The 19,820-nt window shown below is 41.5% G+C and overlaps 1 protein-coding gene across 6 annotated transcripts in view; it reads left to right on the top strand.

Annotated features, from left to right (window-relative positions):
• The first annotated feature begins 3,185 nt into the window (after nt 1-3,185).
• GCNT1 (glucosaminyl (N-acetyl) transferase 1) overlaps nt 3,186-19,820 on the top strand; it is a 34,166-nt gene continuing 17,531 nt past the window's right edge. Inside the window, exons 1-3 of one of the 6 annotated variants that reach the window (XM_037798166.1) lie at nt 3,432-3,489; nt 4,267-4,382; nt 13,569-13,803. The gene's annotated coding sequence lies outside the window, so the exon portion shown is untranslated. Of the gene's footprint in view, nt 3,270-3,404; nt 3,684-4,266; nt 4,383-13,568; nt 13,804-19,820 lie in introns of those variants that run through there. The other 5 variants (XM_037798168.1, XM_037798167.1, XM_037798170.1 and 2 more) reach the window with 5 other exon arrangements.

The raw sequence follows: 19,820 nt of genomic DNA, 5'->3' as shown, positions 1-19,820 counted from the left end.
TTAGATGAGCCAGTCTGGGAAAATTCCAAGTTTCCCAAGGAGGCTACTGGAAGTTCTATAAACTTCCCTTAGTAAATCTTTGCCATTTTTGAAGATATTGCCTTGATATAATGGCAAAGCATGAAGTCAGCAGAAAAAGAGGAGGTAGGGTAATCAATAGAGCGTTACCCATGGGATTAATATCATTAAGCCAAAGAAAAGAGCTTAAAGAAGTCAGCAAAGAATCCCACTGAATTAATTCGCCCACGCAATCCCCGGGTCGGGGAGCACAGGGAAAAACAGAAGAGGCCTCACAGAACTGGCAAAGGAAAGTCTCTTTGCCTGAAAAACTCAAAGTAGCTCCCTAATGTACTTCAACAGACAGGATGTCCAGAGCACTGGTTCCAGAGCTGGACTCACCAAGAGATCCTCAAACCGCTGAACAAGGTATCGTTACTTGGCTGGGGGTGGTGATGGTCCTTAAGTGAGGTCCAATCTCAATCTGAGTCACAGAACTAGAAAACTGTCAAATGAAAGACAAACCTGCTTTATGCCAATAGCAAGAGCAACAAAAGGAAAAACAGATCAATGGGGCTTCAAAATAAAAAACTTTTGTGCATCAAAGGACATTATCAAGAAAGTGAAAACAACCTACAGAATGGGGGAAAATATGTGCTGAATTGTACAGTTTTATGACAGATATATGTTATAATAATTAAAAATAATTGGATTACATTTATGGCATACAAGCAGTATCTAACTGACAGACAAGCTACCTTGTAAACATTAATTTAAAAGCCCATTGTTTGGATCTTGGAATTAATTTTCCTATTAAAACAATGTGATACATTAAAGTTAGATTATCAGATTAATGCATCAATATTCATAATGTAAGTGAAGTATAGGACTGTTCAAGTCATGTTACAGAACAGAATTAGCATTTCTTTGGCAACATATAGTCAAAGTTCCAACCTAGCATGCCAGTAACAAATTTTCATCACCCTTTTAGAAATTAAAATATGTGACAGAGTATGCATGGAGGCATACTAAGTATTGACAACTAAACATATACTTACAATACACTTGACTTAAACCCAAGAAGATAAAACTGGTCAAGTGTAGGATGGAGGAAACATGATTCTTCTAGTCGAAAGCAGAAGTGGCAGAGAGGGCTTCAAACACTGAAATACCAATCTTTATTAGTTTAATTTCATAATGCATTATAAAGTTTTTTGCAGCATATTTGCCTTCATAATGGTTTTACTTAAGGAATTTTAGAATATCATTTTGTCTCTTAGTAAACATGGTCATGTGGATTACCAGTAAATGGAGAACAAATTGTTATTACTTTTCTCTAGTTCTGACAGAAATGCAAATCTCTGGGTATGATTGGCAGAAGATATTTTAGATTCATAACTTTTGTTTCCACGATAATAATAGAAACCACACAAGAAAGAGGACTCTGTGTGTTGCCCTTGTTCTAGGTCTTGCTCATAACACATTATAAGAAAGCTGCTTTCATAAATAAAATTAAAGCAACATGTTCCAAGATGGTTATTGGAGTAATCTCCTTGAGGAAGAGGCAAGATTCACCTTCCCCCAGGGATATTTCATTCAATCCGACATGAGTCACTGCACTGGAACGCTCTGCACACAGGTGGGGAGTGGTGGTGTCAGAGGGCCCACAGAAGTCCTCTTGGATTATCCCAAAGCACAGAAAGAAAGGGTCATTCAGGTAAGGATAACGTGAAACCAGTGTGACTTTTGGGGGGTGGCTAATCTACATGTGGCATAGGGCCCACCTTATCCTCTTCCTGCCTTAGTACGCACCCTCCAGGGCATGTTATCTCTTCCAGATCCAAAGCCCAAGAGGGTAATCCCCAGGGAGTCAGTGGTTCCCTCTGGACCCCCCAGGCCTGCCCTCCCAGTTCCAGGTGTCCCCTGAGCAATGACCTCCTCTATGGAGAATGATGGAACCAGGCACACTCTCCAGTTGTAGGGAAACCTATCTACTCACAGGGTATCGGCTTTGCTGTAGTCCCAGCAGGACAAGGGAGGAGGGGAGGTGAGCATGTCTGCTTCAATACCTGTGTGCTGAATGAATGGATCCTGTTCTGGTTTGCTAATGCTGCCATCATGCAAAATACCAGAAATGGACTGGCTTTTATAAAACGGATTTATTAAGCTATAAATTTACAGTTGTAAATCCATAAGAGTGTCTAAACTAAGGCATCAACAAGAGGATATCTTCACTGAAGAACTGCAGATGGGAAGGCACGTGGCTGGTGTCTGCTGGTCCTTTGCACCCGGGTTGTGTTTCAAAATGGCTTTCTCCAAAATGTCTCTGTCAGCTGCTCTTGGGGTGTTTTGTCCTCTCTTAGCTTCTCCGGAGCAAACTCTGGGCTAGCATCTCAAAGCATCAGTAAGCATCTCTCCAAAAATCTCTTTCAGCTGCTCTCCACTCCTTCTGTCTGCGAGCTCTCTTAAAGGAGACCACTGATTTAATTAAGACCCAACCTGAATGGGCGGAGCCCATATCTCCATGGATATACTTTAATCAAAAGTCTGGCCAACAGTTGATTCAATCACATCTCCATGGAAACTCAATCAAAAGATTAATGCCTGCCCTCACACGACTGCATTAAAGAACATGGCTTTGGGGGGACATAATATATCCAAACCAGCACAGATGCCATTGAAGATTTATAAAATCCTGTTCCACTCTCCAGGAGTTAAAAATCCCATGGAAGACACAGACACAATAATTTGTTCACTACACAGTAGCTGGTGTCAACTTTTATAGTTGTGACACTGAGCTATGTGATATAAGGGCAGGAGAGAGGTGTTTTCTGCTTTCCACAGGACTGTGGGTTGTCCCACAACCTCGTTTGATTTTAGGTGAAAAATGCACGTGAATTTAAAGAGTTTTTAAATGGTAAATTTCGTAAGCAAGGCTCATCCGAGAAAAACTACATGGTCATCTCTAAACTTCCTCAGACATAAAGAACCTTGGCATTTTAATTTCTGTCTTCGTTATAAAACATTTTCATTTTAGCATCAGGAAAAGCAACACCTCGCTTATTTCCTGCCTCCGAGGGAGGGCCACAAAAGTTTTAAGAAGACCCAAAGGCACGCCTGGTCCAGTCTCCCTTAGGGCATTCTCAGAAAGAATTACCAGGGCGAACCTGAGCAGCCGGAGAGTGGACGCGCGCCGATGCCAGCTCTCGGGAAACCCAGAGGGCGCGCTCACCTCGCAGGAGCCGCGCGCCCCCAAGCCGGCGCGGGTGGAGGTGGGCGAGGTGGGGGTGCCGGGCTTGGGCGGGAGCCAGGGCCGGGGCCTCGAGGGGCGGGCCCAGGGGCGGGGTGCGCGGATGGGAGGCCGGGAGGCGCGGCTCCCCAGCGCCGCCAGCGCTGCGCGGGGCGGGGTGCGCGCAGGGCGTGGAGCGGCCACGCGCGGTTGGGGCAGCCGGGGGCCCTCCTGCACCCCGGGCGGCCAGACGCTCGCTCCAGGTAACCCAGTCCTGGCCGGCGCCCTTTCGGGAGTGGGATGGAAGGGAGGAAGCTGGCTCTCGGCCGGGGCCCCAGAGCGGGGTGGGCTCCGCCGAGGAAGAGGAAGCCGAGCTGGCTGGACTCCGGCGCTAGCGTGTGCGCCCGTGCCCGGGATGGTGAGGCGGCCCGCTCGGCTCTCCTTTTCCATCCGATTGGTGAGTCCCTTGGCCAGGGTCCCGGTGCCCAGTGTCACCTGGAAGTCACTTTCTGGTGGCTTCTTTCCCGCCTGTCCGCGCAGCGACTTGGAACTTAGAACCGGACGGGTTGCCCGCCGGCGTGGATTGGTAGGGAGCGTACGGTTACTCCCGCCCCTTGGGGGGCAACGCTTTTACTTCATTTAACTTCATTTAAAACTGACCACAGCCCTGCGAAAGGGGGCTTTATAACTCCCATTTATACTGATAAAGAAGCCGACGCTGGGAAGAAAAATGGCTTGCCCTTGGGGAAGGGCTTAGAAAAGGAGACGCTGGTTGGGGGCTGGAAGTCCTTACCCCTCTCCCTCCGCCCTCCTCCCTTTCCTCCCCTCACTAGTCTAGGAAACTGGCGCTGCAGGATTCATTGTGAAAACAGGTGATTCTTCTTAAACCAGGAGCCACGCCCCCTAGGTGGTGGTGGTGGGGTTTTTTTGTTCTTGTTTTGTTTTAGTACTCAGTCTCTGAATTAAGTTCTTTTAGTTCTTGGTTATTAGCTTTTTGAAGTGGCAGAAGCTCTTTCTCACAGCTCCTTTGCTCCTTGCAGAGCTATCACCTCCAGGGCAAAGTAAAACCCTGGCACCCTCTCCTCTTTCCGTCTTCCATAGTGGACCAGGTCTTCTCTGCATATCCAGGCTGGGTTTAGGGGCCGGCCAGGTGGAGGTAAGTTCCGTAGAGGCCCGGTGTTCTGTGGTTTGTGCTAACGTTATCCTGCTACACCCTTTGCCTCGTTCGTTCGTTCTAGAAGGAAGAGACTTCTCTTTACTGATACTAGAACAGGTGAGATGGCAGGATATGCGGGGTTTGGAGAAAGCTGTGGTGTGTCCAGATGAGAACATGGCCACAGCTTTCTGTGGCCTGAATGTGGTGTGTGAAGGCAAGAAGTGGCAGCAGGGACTTGGGGTCTGCCCCCTTCCCTGGCCTTCTGTCCCCTTCTCAGGGCTGTTCTGAAAGGCAGGTCTGTTTTATAGCAGGCAGGAGGAGGGGTTAATGGTCTTTAAAGATCAGCATAAACTATCTGTCAGGAGCCTAGGCAGTTCCAGGCAAGCCCCCTGCCTGGGGATTTGGTAACAGATGTCATTTCTGAAGCAAGAGGGAAAGCTCTGGCTATCCACTTGTAGTCAATGGATTTTTTTTCTTTTTCCCCAGGCCTTCAAAATAGTAGTTTCCGGAAACTTTGAGTTCTTAGTAATGGCTAACTCCTCTCTTTTTAAAAACAATAAAACAGTATACCATATGTAAATTTAGTTTTTTAAGAAAGTGTTTTATTAGTAGATGTTTCCATTTCATGGCCACAGTTAGAAGGTTTCTGCCACCTCCCCTGCACTTCCTACCTTCTGACCCCATAAAGGATCTTCTTAGTCTCGGCCCCAAATGTCTTTTGGATTTCATCCATCATTAATTATAAGTTATTTCTGCTCACAAGCTGCTGCTTTTCCGTTTGTAATTAAGTTGCTTAACGCTAAGAAAAGTATTTTCCCCTCAAATTGGGATCAGGAAATAATCTCCCGGACTGAACAGGTAATGGATATAGTTGGGCTAAATCTGGTTGGGTGTCTGCCACACGAGCCATTAATTGTGTGGGGATTTTTGGCCCAGATGGCCAGATCCTACTACTTCTTTTTCTTTTTTTTCCTAAGAGTAACTAAGAAAATCTTCATTTAAAGAAAATGTAAAGCCTGATTTTAGCTTTTGTCTCTGTTTTTAAAAAAAATTTAAAAATTTTTAAAAACACAGAATCATATCAAATTTAGTTCACTCATCATCAGTTTGCAGTACTCTGCCTTAGAAATTGCTCTAATTGGTGGTGACATTCTCAGGCAAGTAGAAAATTCTGACCTATATTGATAATTGTACATTTTTTATGAAATGAGGTGTTTAGGAAATGGAAATTAGTGCTATTGAAAATAGTCTCTTCTGATAATCAAATTCTCTTTTCTGTGATGTGTACAGTATTTCAGCTGCATTGAGTAGTCTTTTTATGGACCAGACCAGGAATCTTGTTAATGTTTTTAATATTAATTCAAATGAAAAGTTTATTCATGGTTCCAGCTCAGGATTTCAAATACATAACTCCTTACTGTAAAAAGGGAGTTCCCAAATGAGTGTTCTTATCACTCTTGGGAACTGCCTGTATTCTTAACCAAATTGGCTTTACCATTAGAAGATTGATTGTGGGTTGTCATGCTTCATGTTGCCTATCTTCGGAAAACGTTTTATGTGGATAGGACAGAGTTTCTCAATTTCTCAATTTTGGCACTTAGGACGAACGTTTAGGGCCAGGTGATTATTTTGTGACAGGGACTATCCTGTGTATTTTAGGATATTTAACAACATCCCTGGCTTCCAGCCACTATGTGCTGGTAACTCAACCCCACTCCCCCAGCAGTTGTGACAACCAAAAATGTCTCTAGACATTGCCAGATGTCCCCAGGGAGCAGAATTCACTCCTGGTTAGAACCATTGCTCAGACAATTGTGATCTGAACTACAAATTAAAACACAATTAATGTCATACCTTTAAGAACTAGAGAGGCTATTTGTAAAGTTTAAACATCTGACATTTGGAAACATTTTATAGTAAAGGTAACTAAACTGTTGTTTTTTGTGAACAGTCATTGTGTCCTGCCAGGTTTTGTCTCCTAAGAAATTTGTTAAATTTCATGAAGTTAAAAATGTTGGGAACAAAAAAGGAATGCTACAGTTTCATTTCTTCTTTTTATATACTCATCTTTCCATATTTTTTTTTTAAGATGATGGAGTAGCAATTGACCATGTTTGTTGATTTGGGAAAACTGACACAATCTCTATTAGAACCCTGACGCCACAAGTTCTAAACAAAAATTTTAATACTGAGACTCAGCATAATTAAATCAAGTTTTGAAACTATAGTTTTAGGAAAACTAAAAGCTTTTTAGCTAACACCAGTCACTGTTAAACGGACTACTATGTATTTCTGTAGCTTGAAAAATCCTAATATTATAAAATTAAGAGCTCTAATTGATAATTGGTATGGCTCATATCAGCAGGAAAAACTGTGCCAAAAATTTGACCCTCTTTTTTAGGTCTTTAGTAAGCTCAGGGAAGTTACAAACATAGCTATGGTTATAAAAGATTCATCCTTATTAAGGGATTGTCTATCCATTAGCTCCTTCCAAAAATCAAACTAATTTGTTAAACTCAGACTGGCATGATAACTTGCCAGTCTCCTTGTTCAAAAATTCAGAATTTCAAGATGGCTTAGAAAACAGAACCTTAACCCAGTGTGAGCCCCGTACACCTGCACAGGTAGAATGCCCGTGGAACCGGCCCTGCTGAAACTCTTTGTCCAAGCTGAAAAGATGACTTCAATACAAATCCAAAACAGGAAGTAGGACGACTGCCACCGAGAGCCCGGAATTTGTGATTCATTTACTGCACTTCAGTTGGGAGTTCTGCATCTCTTTGGCAATCGGTGTAATGAAGTTGCTAAGAAACTCTCCTGTGATTAATTTTTCTTTTGTTGAAGAGGTGACCAAGTTGTTTGGTAGGGTCCTGGGTTCCTGAGTGGCCTGTTCATTCAGGCATTCATTCATTGAACAACTGTTTAGCGAGCACCAGGCATTGTTAGTCTCTGGGGATACAACTGTGAGCAACATGGAAGTTCTCTGCCTTCATGAGCATCAAATCCTGTGGCTCGAGGGGAAGTCGGACTAGCACATGATCACACAGTCCCTGTCCTAAGTGAGGCTTCAGAAAAGCACGAGGTGTTAGGAGAGCATGTCTCCTGGGGACTCAACCTCATTTTGGGGATTACTAGGGAAGGCCTCCCTAAAATTAGCCTGTATAATGAGTAGGGAGTAGGGGTTGAGACCCAGGGGGAAATGTGGTTTGAGATGAGGGAGGAAGTTAGGGGTTTCATGGGCTATTTTCAGGGTTTGGGGCTTTAACAGAAAGTGGTGGAAACCAATTAAAGGGTTTTAACAGGGAGATGAGATGAGATTTGGGTTTTTAAAATGATCACTGTTGTTGCTATGTGGAGAGTGGTTTGGAGGGGTAGTCCCTGCTGGCCCCTGTCGTGCCTTTGTGCAGATTAGAGAAAGGTTTCCCTTCTGGGTGGATAAATTAGAAAAGTTGTACTTCTTTCTCCCAGCTTGGCCCGGGCCAAAGGCTTCAGCACCTCAGCCAGTGGCCTTGTGCAGACCCAGCCCACACAATCACGGGGCTAAGCTGGGGAGGATGAGAATGAGTGCAAGTCAGCAGCGCTGAGACACTCCCCTCACCCAGGTGAAAGGTGAGGAAGCCAGAAAGAGGGACGGTGCAGTGGTCCTGATGGAAGTGAGTAGCAGAGGGAGAAAGAAGGATAAATGGAGTTTGTGGTTAAAATCAGTAAGACGGTAGTGATCAGTTGGATATGGTTGATGGAAAGGGAGTTATCAAGGGTGATTCAGAAGTTTCTGGCGTAAATAATTGAGTGGGATGGGATGGCCAAACCATTTATGGCTCTAGAGAACACTGGAGAAGGAGTAGGAGCAGGTTGGAATGAGGTGGGGGGAAGTGAGATAATCCCATTTTGGACATACTTTGCTTGTGAGACATCCAAGTGGAGATGAGTAGGCAGTTGGAGCTTATGAAAGAGATCTGGGGTGGAAATGCATGTTTGGAAGCTGTCGCATGTAAAAAACCACTGAGAGTGAAAAAGATCATCCAAAGATGAATAAGAAGAGAAAGGTGCTGGCCCTGAACAGTGAGATCGTTGGTTTGGTAGAGGGAAAGAAGCCAGTTAAGGCCACTGAGAAGCCAAATGTACATGCAGGATAGGGAGGAAGTGTGGGTTCTAGTAGTTTTCTTTTTTCAAATTGAGATGGGAGAGATTTGAACATATTCTAATGCTGTGGGGGAGTTTTTGGTACAGAGGGAGAGGCTAAAGATACAGGTGAGAGAAAGAAATGATAGGGCCAGGTTTCAGAGACGATGAGGTGATGGCTTTAGAACACAGGTGGAGGGATTGGTCTTTGGAAGGAGAGAGGGAGGGAGAGGATAGATAGAGATGCCAGTACATTTGGAGGCCAGAAATTATGAGGCCTTCTTCCTGTTTATTGAGCTTGGGGATGTGCTTAGTGGATAGTGTTGCGAATGACATTGCTGACCATTAAGCCTCGCCCTGCATACCTGAAATAGCCTCTCACCACCTTTTGTGCAAATTACTTCCCACCTTTGACCTTGTACTTGATGCCTGAAGGCAGGGATATTCAACTGAGGGCACACCCTTCAGAAGGACATCAAATCCACTAGAGGTGAGGCGCTTGGAGATGAAAGGCCTTTCCAAGCCCCTTCCCCACCTTGCAGATACAAATCAGGATAATGGTTCTTAACGCTGACTGTACATTAAATTAAGCACACCCTGAGAGCTTTTAAAAATCCGGATGCCGAGGACAAACTGCAGATCAATTCCATCGAATCTCTGGGAAGGGAAACTCAAGTATTGGTATTTTCTGAGAGTCCCTGTGGTTCCAGTGTGCAGCCAAGGTTGCGAGTCACTCACCTCGGGGGTGGCCCCAGTCCAGTTAAAGCCACTCTGCCATATTGAGCTCCAGTCCCTGTTACCTGGAGCTTAGCATGTCCATCAATTGTGTAGGATGGAAAATGAGTTTGAGGCCATTGTGAGCCAAATATGTTAGCATCCAGACAGGATGAGAATGACAGTCCTCTGGGGTATGGAAGGCAAGTATGATAACTTCTATTTATAATTTTATGGACATTTAAGAAAGAAACCAAGCTGTATGGATGGCCAGCGGAGCCTTCCTCATCTTGTGCCCTCTATGGTGAGTGTGGTTTTTTAAAGTGGAGAAGAGGGGGCTCCTCACCCAGGCAGGGTCCCTCGCATCCAGCTATTAAGCATCTTGAGAGGGATTGCAATTTATGAGTTATAGCGTGGCATTCTGTTGTTTAATTTTATAAACACAAGCTCTTTAAATGAGATGTCTCTCAACTGGGGTACTTGGATTTATCCCTGAATAGGTTACAGGTGGACTGAGACACTGATTTCTCCTTTCAGCTGAGGGAGCTAAGGTTTAGAAATTGCCTTTTTTGAATATATGTCATGGCAGGACTTGATAGTAGCTGAAGCTGAATAACCCACTGTGATGCACTGGAGAGGGAGCACAGCCTTCTTTTTTTTGGGGGGGGGGGGGTTAATAAAGAGGGTTTATTTGGTTACAAAGTTACAGTCTTAAAGCCATAAAGTGTCCAAGGTAAGGCATCAACAGTAGGGTACCTTCACTGGAGAAAGGCCATTGGCATCCAGAAAACCTCTGTTAGCTGGGAAGGCACATGGCTGGCGTCTGCTTGCTCCCAGGTTGCATTTCAAAAATGGTGTTCTCCAAAGTGTCAGCATCAGCTTTCAACAGCTGTATTCACAATGTCTCTCTAAGCTGCTCTGAGTTCCTTCCATTTGTCAGCTCCTTTATATGGCTCCAGTGATTTAATTCAGACCCACCCTGAATGGGTGTGTTAACACCTCCATGGAAATTATCCAATCAAAGGTGTTGCCCACAGTTGATTGAGTCACATCTCCATGGAAATACTCAATCAAGGGATTCCAGCCTAATCAACACTAATACATTTGCCCCCACAAGATTGTGACAAAGAACATGGCATTTTGGGAGACATAATACATCCAAACTGGCACATTCCACCTCTTGGACCCCAAAATGACATGATTTTTCCATATACAAAATACATGCATCCCATCACAATATCACAAAGCCTTAGTTATTTCAGTAACAATAGGTAAGCACATTTCAAAATAAATTACAGGCATGGTCTGTCCTAAAGCAAAATTCCCCTCTGGCTGTGGACCTGTGAAACTTAGAACAAGCTACCTGCTTCCAATACACAAAGGAGGGACAGTCATAGGATAAACATTCCCATTTCCATAAGGAAAAACTGAAAGGAAAACAGGGTTTAAGGGACCAAAACAGTTCCTAAAACCTGCAGGGCCAAGTCCATTAGATTTCAAAGTCTGGGAGTCATTTATCAAATTTCATCATATCCTTGGCCCCACCCTTCTTAAACATTGGGGTGCTGCCTGGACTCTGCCTCTCCGGGAAGGCTCTCCCCTCTCCAAACAGTGGGGTGGTGGGAGCACAGCTTCCTTTTGCACCGCTCGGGGTATCCCTGGTTCTCTTGTGCACCTGAGTGATTGAACTCACAGGTGTCTGCATCTTTCTGTCTTTTTAAGAAATAATTTATTGGTGAAAGCCACATAACATAAAATGAACCTTTTAAAAGTGAATCATTCCATGGCATAGCATACACTGGCAATGGTGCATGATCACCACCTCTGTCTAGTTCCAAACCGTCCTCCATCACTCCAAAGTAAAACCTGTACTCATTAAGCAGTTGCTTCTTTCTTTAACAAAAAGACAGGGTTTCCAAATTTGCTGCCCTTTTCCAGTTTTGCTGCACCTGTCAATAGCCAGATAGTTTGGGGAGGAGAGTTAACACAAGGTACATGTGAGGTTCTCACAAGGAGAGGGAGAGTGACTGCCTTTCAGAAGAAATTTATGCCAAGAGAGGCATTTTGGAAATGGCTGTTTGGAAATGTTTTCATCATAATGTGAGCTTGTTGCCGAAAAATATTGCACATCTGTGACTTCAAATTCTCAAAAATAATTTTAAAAAAAGATCTTAACATGGAAACAGGTTTGTGTACCTAGTTTGAAGAGTATCAATGCACTTTGAACCATTTGTTAAATTTATAACAATGCCAACCTGTTGAGTAGTTTGCAAGGACGATTGAAATTTCTCCAACAACTTTTGTATAATTGGTGGATGGATTGAAGTCAAGGGTCACAATTTAGGTAACAGAGCCAAGAGTAAACCACTAGCATCCCTAATGTTGCACCCCTGTCTGCTAAGACAGACATTAAAAAAAAGGGTTAAAATATACCAAACCTGGAAACAGACCTTCAAAGTGCTGTACCACAAAATGTTTGATATTTCAAAAATAAGGAAGTTTATTTAATGGCTTTTCTTACAAATAATAATACAGGGGTGCCTTGGAGATATTGCAGATTCAGTTCTAGATCAATGCAATAAAGTGAATATCACAATAAAGCGAGTCACACAGAGTTTTTGGTTTCCCAGGCATGTAGAATTTACATTCACATTATACTGTAGACTATTAAGTGTACAATAGCTAGGAAACAATGTACATACCTTAATTAAAATATGACACAGACACAAAGTGAGCACATGCTGTCGGAAATAGACTTGCTTGATGCCGGGTTGCCACCAACCTTCAATTTGTAAAAAATGGAGTATTAGCGAAGCACAGTAAAGCGAAGCGCAATGAAACAAGGTATGCCGGTAATCATTTGTAGTGACCAAGAAGGTTTGTACCATAAATAGTTAAAACTATTAGGTTCCATTTAATCTTTTCCTTATCTTTGTGGTTTATAATATATACCATTTATTAGTACAGTAGTACTAATTTTTAAATAAATATACAGTAGTGTAATTTTTTAAATTTAAATATACAGTATTTAAATAAATATACAGTATTTAAATGTATTCAAATATATTTAATATATTTAAATATATTTTTAAAGAAATATACAGTAGTGTAATTTTTAAATTTAAATATGCAGTATTTAAATAAATATACAGTATTTAAATATATTTAATATATTTAATATATTTAAATATATTAAATATATTAAATATATTTTTAAATAAATATACAGTAGTGTAATTTTTTAAATTTAAATATACAGTATTTTAAAATAAATATACAGTAAATATTTTTAAATTTAAATATGCAGTAGTGTAATTTTTAAATAAATATACACATATTGAGGGCACTTAAAGTGTTTACTCTTAGGGTTTGTAATTTTAAAGATTTGCAACTTCTTCAATAAAAACTCGGAGTACTTGTTTTCAATATGTGTATATTTATTGATAAATATGCTTTCCTCATAAACTTTAATTTAAAACTGCCTCTTCCCCAGGATACACTCCTGTAGACCATCCAGTGGAAAATAAAATTACTACTGGTATAAAAATAAGTGCTAAAACTCTGAAAAACAATGAATAATGTGTGCGTGTCTTGTGTGTCTTGAAATGTATACATTTGTTGAGAGACAGCTCGGAGTCGAGTTGCAGGCTGCAGCATTTTATTTGGGACCCCAGAGTTTTGCTGCAGCAAGGGAAGCCAGACTGCTCGCAAGAATAGAGGTAGTTCAGGGTTTTACGGATGGCAAATGATTTTTATAGACATAAAAAGGAAGATTGACTCTTATTGGTTGGATGAGGGTTTGTCTTACAGGGGTGGGTTAGGGCAGGTGGGTTTTGTTTTGTATTGGGTCAGAGGTCATGAACTAGGGGACTGCTTGGCTATCTGGGTCAGCTCCTTGGTGGGGATTTCAAATTTCAAAAGATAGCAAAAAGAAACTCAAGATAGAATTCAAAGAGGAAGCAGGGCATGGGTTTTTTGACTGGGGGTGGAAGTGGGGGTGGGCCCCAGGGCTTTTTATATACAGTTTAATCAACATTAAACTTCTTTTACATGTTCCACTTTGAATTTAGGAACTTGCGGAAATCTTGTGGTTTAGTCCCCTGCTTCCAGGCTTTAAAATCATTTAAACATGGTGGTTTCCCATCCTTTCATGCACAAGTCAGGGGTCAGTGCTATTGTGTACAAAGCTTTTGTTGTGCACTGGCGTAAACTAGTTTGGTTCTATTTTGTAAACAGGTAGTGATTGGTGAGGGCTACTGCTCCCCCTCCCAGGCTAATGTATTAGCAGGCGAGGAAAGTAAAAGCACTTTTGTGAAAGGGTCACTGAAAGGCACTGTGCTTGTTTTCTAGTGGCAGGACTCAGCTGACCATCTAGTGATCAAGAATTTCCTGGAATCAGCAGCTGGACACGGGAATCAGCCTGGTGCTCCATCCAGAGGGGCCCAGGCTATGTGACTTGCCGGGTTTGCTTGTCCTACTCCTGTGAATGCAGGAAGTGCCTCTAAAATATCCCTAGTACATACATGTAGATGAATTACCCACATCTCAACGTTAACCCATTGCCTACATCCTTTATGCTAACAAGGTCAGTAAATCCGCCAAGAAAAATCTATTTCTAACATTCCTTATGCTAATTAATAAAACCTCTGGCTTGTACTTAAAACACCCAAAACCCTTATAGCAGCTTCTAGAATGTGACCATTCCTGGAAAGTGATCTTAATTAGGGCAATTAACCTTTCCCAGCCTTTAGGGTATAGATGAAAGTGACACATTTATTTCTAGTGGCAGTGCAGAAGCATTTTAAAAGTAAATTATAGACAACTCTACAATGTTAGGTTGATTACCTTTTATCAGAAAACTTGGGAGTTTCCTGAAAATACAAGGCATGGCTATTAAAAAAACAGCATTTAAAAAGACATGTACAACACCCCCAAATGAGTGCCTTTAAAGTAAATACCGATTTTGGTATACACAGATATTTCTGACAATTTCGAGGAATGTCCTTTGTGCTAAATTGGATCAATTAGGAAAGGGCCCAGTTTTTGCTGGTGGGTGTCATTTGGGAAAATGACTAACACCTGACTTACAAAGTCGATTGCTTATGCTCAGTAAAGCCATTTTGGGTCAAAAATGAAAGGTGAATATAAAAAGGATATTAGACAAGATTTTTTTTGTTTGGCTCTGTTTTGGTTTGCTAAAACTGCTGAAATGCAATATACCAGAAATGGATTGGCTTTTACAGTAGGGGTTAATTAGTTCACAAGTTTACAGTTGTAAGGCCATGAAAATGTCCAAATTAAGGAATCAACAGGATGATACCTTCTCTGAAGAAAGGCTGATGGCATCTGGGGTTTTTCTGTCACATGGGAAAGCACATGGCCAGAGTCTGCTGGGACTCTCCTGGGTTTAGCTTCTGATTTCCGTGGCTTTCTCCAAAATGTCTCTGAGCTTCTGTATTAGCACCTCTCTTGGCTTCTCCCAGGGGCAAACTCTGGATTACGTATCTTAGCTACTCTGAGCTCTCTTCAAAATATCTCGGCCTTTTATCCTCTCTTAGAGGGCTCCAGCAACAGTTAAAGACCCACCTTGAATGGGTGGGGTCACATCTCCATGGAAACAACCTAATCAAAATGACCCACCCATAATAGGTCTGCCCCCACAAGATTGGGTTAAAAGAACATAGTCTTTTCTGGGGTATATAACAGATCCAAACCAGTACAGGCTCATACAGAGATATGTTTTCTTTTTTTTCCCTTTTTTTGGGGGGTGGGGGTTATAAAATTTGGTTGGCATCAACCACAAAGGAATGCCAGATTTCCCATCTGGGGTTCTGTGAGTCACTCTGCCAAAAGAAAAAAAAAGAGGTAGAACTGAGTGAAGGCAGTGGAGTGTGTGAAAGGACATATGACTACAGTGCAAAATCCCATGTTCTGGTAGCCCAGCCTTCCACTAGTTGTTTAACCGTAGAAAAGTCAACTTAGTGCCTCTGGACCTCAGCTTCCTCTGTGTTCAAAAGGGGAGTAGAACTTGGGAAGAACTAGATAGGCATTTTCCTTATCTTCTGGTGATATGCTCCTATAAAGTTTTCTTGATCAAAAATCTTGAAGAACTGCTGATTACCATATTCCTGTTTTTAATTATTTACAGGCAAGCATTACTGTCTTAGGGCTAAGAAGCCCAGCAGTACAGAGTCATGGTTAACTTTATTTATGCCTACAGTTCTCCCAATTTTTACTAGACCTCAGAATCCAGCCCCATCAACAAGATCTAGTATCGACTCCCAAAACTAGTGTTCCTAGTGGGACTAGATTCTCTTTAAATTTCCTTTCAGCTCTACAGTGGATGCATTGTTCCAAAAATAGTTTTTAACTATATCGACCAAGCCTATAATTTCCCCCAGAAATCTCAGCAAATAACCACTCTGTGAATTCCTTGAGAGCAGAGAACATGCTTTTTTCTCCAAAACTTAGGAATCCACTTTGTATAAAAGATGCTCAGTGTGGAATTAAATTGAGACTATTTGAGTATTTGTTAGTAAATTTGGGGGTCTAAGAAAGTTACCTTTAGCTGTGAATTAAAATTTTGAACAAAGTTCAGACAAGAGAAAATAAAAACAATAATGAATTGTTAATGTTTATTAATGATTTATTATGCATTTTACAGGTTGGCTCATTTACTCTTTATAACACTCTAAGGTATATATGATCAGTACCCCAATTAAATTGTTTAAAGTTTTTTTTTTTTGTTTTTTTTTTTTAAACCAGTAAGCTGAAGCAGAGAGAGATTAAGGACTTATTGAAGTCAATTTTGCTCCAGAACTTGAAATCGTTGCCTTTGGAAGGCAATCAAGAACCATAAAAATTAATACATGTAGAGAATAATTAACAGTCCTGAAGGGTGTGTGAATGTGGTGGAAATGGGAAGTTTCGAGTCATGTATGTCACCAGAAGGAAAGTTGGAGGTTAAAATATAGGTGTGTATAACACGGTGACTCTTGTAGCGGACAAAGTCTGTGATTAACTGTACAATATAAAAAAGTTCATTCATGAACTAGAACAAATGCACATTATTACAAGGAGCTAATAATAGGTATATGGGGAGAAAGTACCTAGTGCAAACTTTGGACTATAGTTAACAGTAATATTTTAATAATCTTTTATCAGTGATAACAAATGTACTACACACAATACTATGGGTCAATAATGGAAGGGTGGATAGGGAGTATGGGAGGATTTGGGTTTTCTTTTTTATTTTTATTTTTTTCTGGAGTAATGGAAATGTTCTAAAATTGATCATGGAGTGGTTTGCATAACTATGTGATGATACTGTCAGCCAGTGATTGTATACTTCAGACGGTTTCTATGCTGTGTGAATGTATCCCAGTAAAACTGCATTAAAAAAAATTTAATACATGTACAGCCAAGAATCCCAGTCCTGGGAATTCCAAGGAAGTCCTTTAAAAGTCAGGAGAGAGCAAAGCTGTAAGTATACAAAGATATTCACAGCTCATGTTTGTAACAATATAACTTGATACCACCCCCCACCCCACCTCCGCCCCACCCCCCAGTGTCCAGCCAGGAGGCACAAACTAATTGTGGCAAGAACAAAGAAGACTTTGATATCTATTAAATAAGAAAAGCAGAATAGGAAGCTGCATCTTGTTTGGCTCTTCCATCTGAGCAACAATGTAAATCTCTGGTGTACATGGACAAACCACCACAGGGAAATGTGAAAAGTGAACTCAGATAATGTGTAAGAGGAGTGGGATTGTAAATGGCTTTTTGTTCTTTTGGAAATTATCTTTACTATAATGCTTTCAAATACATTTAACCGGAGCTTTTGTTGGAGAATTGGGGGACATTTTATCCCAGTTTGCAATAATAATAATAATAAAAAAATTAACAAAATGAAAATTAAAAATTCAAACATGACGGAAGTGTATGAATAAACATCCATCCTCCTGATACCAGGCTCCCCCCTGCCTACTGGAAATAGTTTTGGGTGCATGCTTATTGATTTTTTTTCCAGTGCATATTTGCAATGCATTCAGTGGCTTGTTTTTAATGGGCTTATTCAGTACATACTATGATGCACCTCATCTCTGATACCTTCTTAGCTCACAAACCTCTTTCCATGTTATTATAGAGAATTATTTCATTCTTGACTTTGGCAAGAATATCCATCAAATAATACTTAAAGGTAATTTAGATCAATTGAAAATGGTGGACACCAATTGCCACCTAAGTCTGTGAAGCTGCTTAGAAAGGACCATTCAGAGCTCAGATGAGGGTTGGAGAGGTTGCTCTGATTTATCTTAGGACTGAAGCCTTCAGAAGCGGGGTTTGTCATATGTATTTGTACCTGCCGGAAGGTTTGGGAGGTTCAGGAGGCAGAAGCTGTTAATAACTGGAATCCAGTGTTGTTCTTGGCCAGAAAGTGAGATTCTTCTTTGCTTCCTCTCCTTCCTGGGGAGTCAGCCCTGGATTGAGCTGGGACCTCACCTCTTGCAGCTGCTAAATGGGAGCAAATGGCCCTATTCAAAGTAGCAAAAGCTTCAGTTTCTTAACTGTTAAGTGAGAGTAAAAGTAGCTCCTTACAGGGTTGTCATGAGAATTAAATGAGAAAATATATGTACAATGCTTGGCAGAGTGCTCGTTGACTATTTTTTAATTTTTATTTTTATTGTAACATATACAATACAACGTTTCCTGTTTTAACTACTTTCAAGGATACAACGCAAGGGTGTTAATTACATTCACAATATGGTGCTACCATCACCACATCTATTAGCTTGCTGACTGTTGATATGAACAGTTTCCTCCTTTTTGAGACAGTTTGATTGTAAATGCATCATCAGTTTAATTTAATAGCTTTTTGAAGAAATGAAGAAGAAACACCATCACAGAAAGGAAAACATATTTTGACAGTGTATCAAATGCATATCAGTTTCAAAAAAAAGGTTAATGTAAGGAAAATAGTTGTTTCCCAGGATTGAGGACATAAAGTAATATTAGCATCTTACCCTGCAGGGGCCTTCCTTATCATCCTCCACTTTCCTGACCCAGGGCCCAGTGGGCATTCAGCCAACCCCCAGCCCTTTCTCCCCTCGTCTGCCCTTTATCCCTCAGCAGCTGGAGACCCGTGGTTAAATCCACCTCTCCTTCGGGCAGAGGAGACCAGTCTAGAAAGGTTAAGGTCAATCTCCAGGACAGATGAGAACACCTGTCAGGATGAGGCCTTTCGTTTCCGGTTCCTTTATGTCAGACACAGCCCTGAGTGTTTGGAATTCGTGTTATGTTCCCTGACACACTGTACCTGGAAACATTAAAGTACACACTGTACTTTAATTTCTTATATGGAAAAGACTATGACCCAGAAGGCACATCTAACAAAAAGCATCCAAGATGTTGCCCTACATGTATGGGGGATGGGGTGAGATAGGGAGTAGAGGGATTTTGAAATAAATGGACATTGTTGTCCTTCCATTTTTTGGTCTTTTCAAGAAGCCCATGCTAAGAGCAGGGAGCAGTGACGAAAGGAGGTTGGGAGCAGGAGGCCAGGGCAGACTAGACTCCGCCACCAGGCGCTCACCACAGCATGTGCATGGGCTAGCTCACAGAGACAAGGTTATATGGGATTAAGAGCTGAAGTGAGAGGTGATGATAATTCCCATTTACTGAGCACGTGCTTTGTACCAACCATTGTGCTAAGTGCTTTATAGGTTAGTTTATCATCACCCAACCCCATAAGGAGGTGTTGTGATCTCCATTTTTCAGAAGAGGAAACTGAGGCTCAGAGAGGTTAAGTCATTTGTTGAAGCCACACGTTAGGAAATGACTTAAGTCAGCATTTATGCTCATTTCTGTTGGCTTCGCACTTCTTATTTTGCGATGTGGCCTCCAATAGCAAATGATGATGGATTTCAAAGAAGGGGGTGGAGATCATTGTGGATCAGGAAAGGCAGGGGTGAAGCTGGATTTTGAACAGGTTGAAGGAAATCAGGCAAGCAAAGAGACCACTTCTCATTCTTGCCAAAGAGTAGCTTTATTATCTTGTAGTTTGGAATGAGAATTCCTACCCTGGTGATCATGTTTGGCAAGTTGAAAATGCTGCAGGGATTTGGTGTCACCCAAAATTTGGGGGCTACCTCTGAAAACAAGAAGGGATCTAGAATTTTGCAATTAGAATTTCTGGAAACTTCAGAGAGTTTAGGAGGTCAGAGTATTTGAAATTGATATTGCTCAGAAAACCCAGGACATGTGGCCTGCAGGACAAGCTGGGGTGGTTTGTGATTTCATCCAGCTCGGTGACCTTGGGGCCTACAGCAGAGCCACCATAGGTGTCTCTGTTAAAGTGTTGACATGAGCTAACCAACTGTGCAACCTCTGCACCTTAGTTTCTCATCTTTAAAATTGAGAGTGGACAAAATAAACTTTAAAGAACCTTTCACAGCTAAGTTTTTGTTGTTTTTCTAATATTTTTTTTCATTGTTAAATTTAACATATATACATAACAGTGATAACTTTCAAAGTACAATTTAACAAGTAGTTAGCAAATTTCAAAGAATATTATGGGTTACAGTTCCACAATTTCAGTTATTT

The sequence above is a fragment of the Choloepus didactylus genome, chromosome 10, assembly GCF_015220235.1.
Source record: "Choloepus didactylus isolate mChoDid1 chromosome 10, mChoDid1.pri, whole genome shotgun sequence".
Classification (NCBI taxonomy): Eukaryota; Metazoa; Chordata; class Mammalia; order Pilosa; family Megalonychidae; genus Choloepus; species Choloepus didactylus.
Note: the sequence above shows the minus strand (reverse complement) of the source record. Positions and strands in the feature narration are given on the sequence as shown.